This window comes from Xenopus laevis, chromosome 6S (genome assembly GCF_017654675.1).
Source record: "Xenopus laevis strain J_2021 chromosome 6S, Xenopus_laevis_v10.1, whole genome shotgun sequence".
Taxonomy (NCBI): domain Eukaryota; kingdom Metazoa; phylum Chordata; class Amphibia; order Anura; family Pipidae; genus Xenopus; species Xenopus laevis.
The window spans coordinates 85374445-85383043 of NC_054382.1; positions in this window are offsets into that span (position 1 = coordinate 85374445).

Below are 8599 nucleotides of genomic sequence, written 5' to 3' on the forward strand. Positions count from 1 at the left end.
ATGTCAACTACTGGCAATAGTCCTTAGTCACATTGGAATACGGTCTGATACTGCACACCTTTCAAGTCCTGGAATGTTGGCTGAAAATTAAAATTGCGATGACCTTCCCCTAAAAAGTGCATTGTTTTGCTTTGAGTCTGACAGCTAAAGAAAATGGCTTTGCAGATTTATGTTGTTTCACGTATAAAGTGATAGTTGTGTGGACTATTTGTATATTTTACTGTCTGTTGGGGTTTGTGCTGTGAAGAGGAATGTTTTATGTATTTGATACAGTGGCAAGTTGTCTCCTACTTTAGCAAATGATAATTCTATCCTGTGTGTCTTTCCTATAAAGAGCATTGCCATCAATTATTGTGCTCACCAATGCGGTGATGGTTAAATACTGGCTGGACAAACCCCAATTATATGAAGTTGGGGACTTTGTAATGTATTTTGAGGGCAGACATGAATTGCCAGGTAGTTACAGTAACTTGGACCACTGCTGGCAGCTGCGCAAACATTATATATAGGGTTGCCACCTTTTCTGGAAAAAAAAATACTGACCTTCCTATATTGTTACCATTTTTTCATATCAATAACATTGGCATCAAGCATAAATTTTTACCGGCCAGGTGGCAACCCTAATTATATATGTGAACCACAACCTTTTTTTAGGATCAGGGCACACACTCGGATTCAGGGAGATTAGTCGTCTGGCAACAAATCCACTCTTCTTCGGGGGGGGGACGACTAATCTCCCCGAACTGCCTCACAAGTAAACGGTGGGAGGCAGTTCGGGGGGATTAGTCTCCCAGTAGAAGAGTTGATTTGTTGCCGGGCGACTAATCTCCCTGAATCTGAGTTTGTGCCCTGACCCTTATAGGAACGTCAACTCCAAACAATAAAAGTGCTTTAAAGGAGAAGGAAAGATTAAAACTAAGTAAGCCTTATCAGAAAGGTCCATCTAAATATACCAGTAAATCCCCAAAGTAATGTTGCTCTGAGTCCCCTGTCAAAAGAAACACTGCTTTTCTTTCCTTCTATTGTGTACACATGGGCTTCTGTATCAGACTTCCTGTTTTCAGCTTAAACCTCATTGCCCTGGGCAAGAGCATGCTCAGTTTGCTCCTCTTCCCCCCCCTCCCTTCTCTACTGTAATCAGAGCAGGGAGAGACTCAGGGAGGAAGTGATGTCACACCATGTTAATACTGCAGCTCCTATCCTAAACAAACAGAGAGTTTCTAGAGCTTTTTACTCAGGTATGGTAAAACATTCTACATAATAAATATAGCATTCTAGCTTGCACTATTGCAGCTAATCTATTGGCAATAAAATGCCTCCGTAGCTTTCCTTCTCCTTTAAGGGCAGGACTCCACGGACGATTCCGACGCTCTGCGCAAAAACGCAGGCGTCACGTCGGATGCAACGGAAATAAGGTAAGTAATTCTATTGTTGGATCGCGTCGCAGAGTTGATGCGACACGACTGTCGGAGCAGCGTCTGCATCCGACAGTCGTGTTGCATCAACAATGCGACATGATCCGACAATAGAAGAACTTACCCTATTTCCGTCGTATCCGATGTGACGCCTGTGTTTTTGCACAGTGCAGCGGAATCGTCCGTAGAGTCCTTCCCTAAAAGGATGACCATATAATGTACTTTTCTATTGCAATGGTAAAAATGGCGTGTTTGCTTTAGAAACAAAACTAATTTTTTATAACTTTTCATTTGAAGCACAATGAGGAACAAGCTATTGAATAACAAATAATATGATTAATCAGAAAACGTTAAAGAGAATGGAAAAGCATATTACATCTGTCATGATGGTTTCAGGTTCCTACACAATAACAACTTTCAATTATTCGCATATAGGTAACTGTAAATAATAGCAATACTGTATATCCAATAAACAAAGTCATTTGAAAGGAACAGTAAGGAACGGGAAAAGAAGAGGTAAGATAGGTAAGAGAACAGGGACCTGAATCTGGACTCCTCATCCTGCACACCCTCCCAAGTCCGCAGGTAAGTGGATAGGTGTGTCTTGTATTCTACTTTTATACCACTTGGTGGCATGGAAGCGGTTACATATATGTTTTTGTTCTTTTAATGGTAGAGTGTAGCTTTCCAAGGTTGAAAAGAGGTTTCCTTTTGTAAGGATGCTTCTACCCATCCATTAGGAATGCATGGATATGCATGAATGGAGGTGGGCTAGTGTGTATCCACCATTGGAGTATTGTTTTTTTTTTTTTAGCTACCACAGATATAACCGTCAGAAGTGTTTTGCTCCCACTTGTAAGTATTGATTGGCATTGGGAGTATGAGTTAAATATTGCATACTCAGGGGACAGTGGCACATAGTTCACCCAAACAGACGTGACCCAAACTCTGATTTGTATCCAGAAGTGTTTTATGTGCGGCAGTCCCATAAACAGTGGAACAGATGGCACAATATGCTTTAAACACAATATGGCACATTAAATGTACATTTACCTATGTCTGATCTTATTGTTCCTACAGAGTTTACTTAGTATGTAAACTGATTTGGGGTCTTGAACCCATAATTAAATCCTTGTTTCACTGGGTTTTATATTTGGACTGGTGTCCCTCTTCCAAATGACACTATTGTTTGGGTTTCTATCTACCACAGCTCAGTTAGACTTATATAGTTGTAGAATTGTCAGCAAATGTACATGCACAAGGTTACCAGCCTAAGTGAAGGTGTAATATGGCAGTACTGTGATTGATACGACATCGGGCTAAAGTTTTTCCAGAGGAGGAACACTGACCCAAAGAGATACTTATACAATTAATTTCACTTGGGGTAGTTGTCTTAAATATTGGCACCCCCCCCCCCCATGTACATAACAAATGTAAAAGTGCTTTCTCACCAGCTGGGATCACCTCTCCCACAGATAACAATATGTCCAAAAGTACCTTTTAATCAGAACATTCTGGATCACCACATTTAAAATGTTTTACAATGTGGCAATCCTTATTCTTCTGGATTAAAAGTTATTTTTGGATGCTTTGTTTCCCTCAGTTGATGTGATTTACCATAGATAACAAAGTCTTAGGTGTGTCACCTTAGTTTATCCAGAATGAGCAGATTTAATCTGTGTGATTTTTTACTAGCATTGTGAATCATTATACTGTTAGCTATCATACTGAAATCGTATTAATGTGCCAGAATGGGGAACCTGGTACCCATGCACTGGCTATACAATGAGATGATGAGGAGACAGATGGAATGGTCGGAATAGTGATGGGCGAATCTGACCCGTCTCGCTTTGCCAAAAATTTGCAAAACGGTGAAAGTTTTCCAAAATGCATTTATGTCTATGAGCGGCAATTTTTTTCAGTTTTTCAGTTTTGCGGCGAAACATTTCGCTCATCGCTAGTGGGGAGTGCAGTGACACCTAGGAAGTGCAGATGGAAAGTGAAAGTAATTGCCTGCCCAGCCTCTATGTCTAAGTTATAGAGGAGGGTTAGGCAATGTATGATTGACAGTTGAGACTTTTAAATGAGTTTAAAACAGGTATGGCTTATTTATTGAAAAAAATAATTATTTGGGTTTCATGTTTAATTTGAAAAGGACTTTTATTATACAACTTTTTATGTCTAGGTGACAGGTCCACTTTAATTCAATGCCATTATTGGATTACATGTTATTTAGCCATGTCCAAAATGAAAATGTCTGGAGAATAAGGCAGTTCCTGACCACCAGATCACTCAGAGGTAGGTGTAGTTGTGTTTGTTTTCTAGTTACTGGCCATTGTTTCCTTTTGAAATTTTCAGAAATGTGCAGTATTGTTTTTCTTAATTTTGTTTTCTAAATTTGTTTTCTAAGTACAGAGACTGTACATTATTTATATTTAGGTTTGTCACCTTTTGTAAAAAAAATACCAGCCTGTTTGTGAGGTCGGGTAGGCCAATGATGTAGTTGGGTGTGTCAATGACATCAGAGGGACAGGACAATGGTGTGATGGGGTTATGATGTTGATGGGCGCTGATGCTGATGGGTGGGAAATGGGTTGGATCTGGGCAGAACAAGAGGTTATTACAAGTTTACCAGCAAATGCATTGCTAATAAATTTATTATGTTGGCACTGGGTGCTATTTTACTGGTTAAGCTGATAAAATAGACAGTTACTTGCCTAGAATCTAACCTAGACCACAGCAAAGTAGTAATGCTAACTGTGTCGCCATATGTGTAGTTCTCTATTTTAATAAATTCTAAGACCATAAAAATGCTGCATGTTGCAGTGAAAAAACCCCCAAATGCAGCTGTGCTAAAACAGCAAATGCTCATGAACATGTTCATGGCAGAATAAACAAGACTTAATTGTGCTTTAGGTGTGTACATAAAGCATTGTTATATGTGTTCAACAAAAATCATATGTAAAGGTCCTAATGGTATAATGCTTCAAGCACAGTAATTTATAATGAACTAGACACTGTGGTGAGTGACCTCTTTAATTAGCACATGTTTTTCAAACGAGGGTAAAAACCCATAGAGAAACAAGTAAAATGCAACAGAGTTCCCCTAAAGAGAACTAGGGATAAGTAACAGAGAGACATTCCAGAGTTGGATAAGGAGAAATGGAAGGATGCTCTAAAGCTTGTCATGAACTGTCTATTTATATGAGGGACAGAGTACAGATAATTTCTAAACAGAGTCTATTTACCGTAATCCCTTACCGCCTGGCAAAAATCTTCGTCAGATGGGTCAGATCAATGCCCCAAATGCAGAGACTGCACTATCACTATGTTTCATGTATTCTGGTCCTGCCTTGTAATTTAGCAATTCTGGAGTGTGGTACTACAATACTTAAATGAAAAGCTCACATTCCCAAATATCCACTCACCAGAACTGTGTGCTGGGGTTAACAGGGGCCCTGCAACTCTGCTCCCACTCCAGAATATGCACATACAGCTGCTATATTATGAAAAAAAAAGCAATCTTAATGCATTGTAAATCCCTCAACCCCCCTTCAATACAACTTGTGAATGACTCTCTTTCAAACCAGAAACTGCAAGAGGCTGCCCAGAAAAATTTGTAGCCATCTGTGATACCTGGCTAGACCTTCAAACTGTTTAAGTGCATGCAACCTCACATATGGTATATGGCAACCAATACCTCTACCTCACTTCTCCATACGTCTTTCTCTTTTTCCCCTTCCTCTGTTTTGTAATAATTTACGTTTTGAAAATACACAATTAAAAATAAAACTTTAAAAAAAAATGTAACAGAGTGTAACCCCTTTTTGGCCACCTCCTGTGACAAAGGTTATACATCACATCATTTCTTGCCAATTACAGGTCTTGAGTTCCCTTTGCAAGGTGAAAGGGTACTGGGAAAACTCTTCTCTGGCAGTGCATCCACCTAATAGGATCCGGGAACACATCTGTGGGTGGCCCCATTAGGAGAAACATTCAATACACACACTTGCTTTATACAAATATCAACTTTATACAAAGAAGTGCAGATTAAAGTCTAAGTTAACTGTAAAAGTACAAATATGCATTCAATACTATGACCCACTACCCTGGTGACCCTGTGCCAGTCCTATCCTGGTAATTCCCTACCAGGCACTGTCCTGCACTACTCCAATGGAAGAATCAGAGTCTCAGTCCCTTATCCCCAATGAGCACAATTGGTCCAGGTAGTGCTACTTTCCCAAGTACCTTTCCCGATGGACAAGGTATTGGCTCCCACGTGGCAGGCACACAAAAAGCCTGTGACACAATAGAAACCGTGAAGCATCACTCACCAGCAATGTTGGATAGACCGAATGAAAAAACCTTTTATACTTTTCAATGTAAGATCTGCAGATCATGAAATAACTTGTTTTATTGTCTTATGTAAGTGCAATATTTACAGGTGATAAATGAGTAGCATGTTGTGAGCATTTTGGTCATTTACTTATTGAGAAAGGGGAGTATTCTTCCAATTTTTGAGATAAAGTTGGCAAGACCGATTGGATGTGCGTAATGAAGGGGAATACAGAATCAAAAGTCACACCCATACAGCGAACTGTGATAAATGATAGTGTTTACACTTATCAATAGAGTGAGTGTAATCAGCATAAAGATGATACTCTGTGAGATGTACTGTATATTGAGAAAAGTAGGGGCCTAAGGATGGACCTATCTGGGACCTGAACAGTTGTGATAAGGATTAGTCCAGTTAAAAAACAAGAGCAGTTAGATTTGAGCCAGGACTATGCTTTACCCCTTATAGTGAGAGTAGAATGGCAAAAAGGAGCTGAAGATCCAGTGAGTCAAACGTAGCAGGGAGAATTGCCCTTTGTATCTGGGCAAAAGCCAGACTGAAGTGGGCCAAGTAGAGAGTTTGTTGGATCAGGAGGGCAGGTACCTGTAAGTGTGCATGAAGTGGAAAGAGGAAGCTACATTTTAAGTGACAGGGGAGAGTGGCATGAGTGTTGCTGGTGATGGGCAGAGAAGAGAGTTGAAAGGGTGGAGCGTTTTGTATTAGACAACTGTGGAGATGCCAACATAGGTTACTGAACTGTAGGCTATGGCAGAATTTAAAATACAAAAACTCATTCTGCTATTTACAATTTTATTTTCTAACTTTGATAATTTTGGCCCCTAAAGACTAAATTCTGAAATTTCTTTTGCCAATTTGTGTCTCTCTCTGTAGGAGCAAATGGGACTGAGCCCCTCCTGTGTTGGGCATTGGAACATAATCAATGCCTATAAACTGGAATGGGTGAGAGTCTGTGCCAGATTTTTAGGAAGTGTTTTGCAATCGGTTTATTCATTGGTCAAAATCACAGTTTAATAACCTTTCATCTATACTTTTGAAAGTCAAAACTGTTTTGCTTATAAATTAGCCCACAAGACAAATTATTATGTAAATAATAATAGTAATACATGTAAAATAATGTCTAATACCTATTTTCTGTCTGTGTGTGAGTATGTAAAGGATGCAATTTGCACCATGGTTTGTGAAACAACATTTATTTGTTTCCCATTTGGTTGTAAATTTCATAAATTCCAACACCAGGTAAATGCCAAAATTGGTGAATGAGGGACTATTCTAACTAAATATCTATCTGTGGGAATAATGTTTGATTAGATACCCTATTAAACCTACAAACTAGAACAATCCCATCTTTGTTTTACCAACCGAATCCCTCGATGTAACCTGCTGTTATATCCAAATACTGCTATAGTATAAGTTCCCTGCTTCTGAAAACACACACACACATCTCCTTTAATCTCACTTCTCTGTTTCAAGATTGTTCTTAAGTCATCTACAAAACTGTCATAAAAAATCCACCAATCTAAACTGTTGCAGATGTTCAATAAATGTATTTCATAAATTGCCTTTGCCAATTTTTTTGACAGCTGCAACCGCAACTGCAATACAGTCATGCTATGATTTGCCGATGTATTGCACCTGCTGTAACTGGCTGATTAAAGAATGAGTCAGCTATTTGCAAAGACCCACTTACAAAGAGCATGGTTGAATTGTTTGCAGCAGGAAACACATATTAGGTTGAAGAAGCACACTGATAAACCATTTATATTTCATAAACAAAAAACAAATCTGTGAAAAATAATTATTGTAGGGTGCAGGCTGCAGCAGCAGAAGCCTCCAAATGAAACCTGTTTTTCAAAAGTGCAAACAGTTTGTTTATTTATTTTATTTAATTTTGAAATCTGACATAGGGCTAGGTATGTTATTAGTTTTCCAGGTGCCCTCAGTTATGTGACTTGTGCTCTGAAAAACTTCAGTCACTCTTTTACTGCTGCACTGCAAATTAGAGTGATATCACCCCCTTCCCGTTCCCTCCAGCTGGCCAACAGCAGAACAGTGTGAATGTAACAGGATCACTGCTCCATGGCACCTGCATTGCTAGGTGTATTCATGAGAATAGAACTCAATAGTAAAAATCCAAGTCCCACCCAACTCCTCCAGTTACATTGAGTAGGAGAAACAATAGTTTATCTGAAAGTAGATCTATTCTGAAGTGCTGGCCCTTGAAAGCTCAAAATCAGGCACAAGATGGCTGCCTATACACCAATATTACTGCTAAAAAATATACATTTGTTTGTTCAGGTCAATTAACCATTTATCATTAGGATCTTGACTTCATAGTTGTAGTAATATTTTAGATTATTGGTACAATTAGCTGCCTTTGCCATTGTATTGCAATAATAAAGGAGATCCATTTTATATAAATATTATTAGCATCTCTAACTTTCCTACAGAACTGCTATTGCCTCCTGTATTGGTTCACTGAACAGACTGTATTCTAAAGAAATACATATAAAGTACCATTGACTAAGTTCACATAATGCATTGCAGCTGTGGAAATAAAGATACATTGTAACCAAAACTACCATTCTAAAATATTTATGTGACAAATGACTAGCATATCACCCTGGCCTTTTTACTGATTGATCTCAGCTACCTGTTATTTCCTTACTTAAAGTGCTAATGCTTTTAAAATGTCTTAATGGACAATATTTATGGAGTATAATGTTTAAAAAAAAGTCACAATAATCAACTATATGGATATTCTACAGCTCAATAAAAATCTGTTTTACATTTTATTACTGCCATAAAGCTCAAACTGGGCATTTGTCTG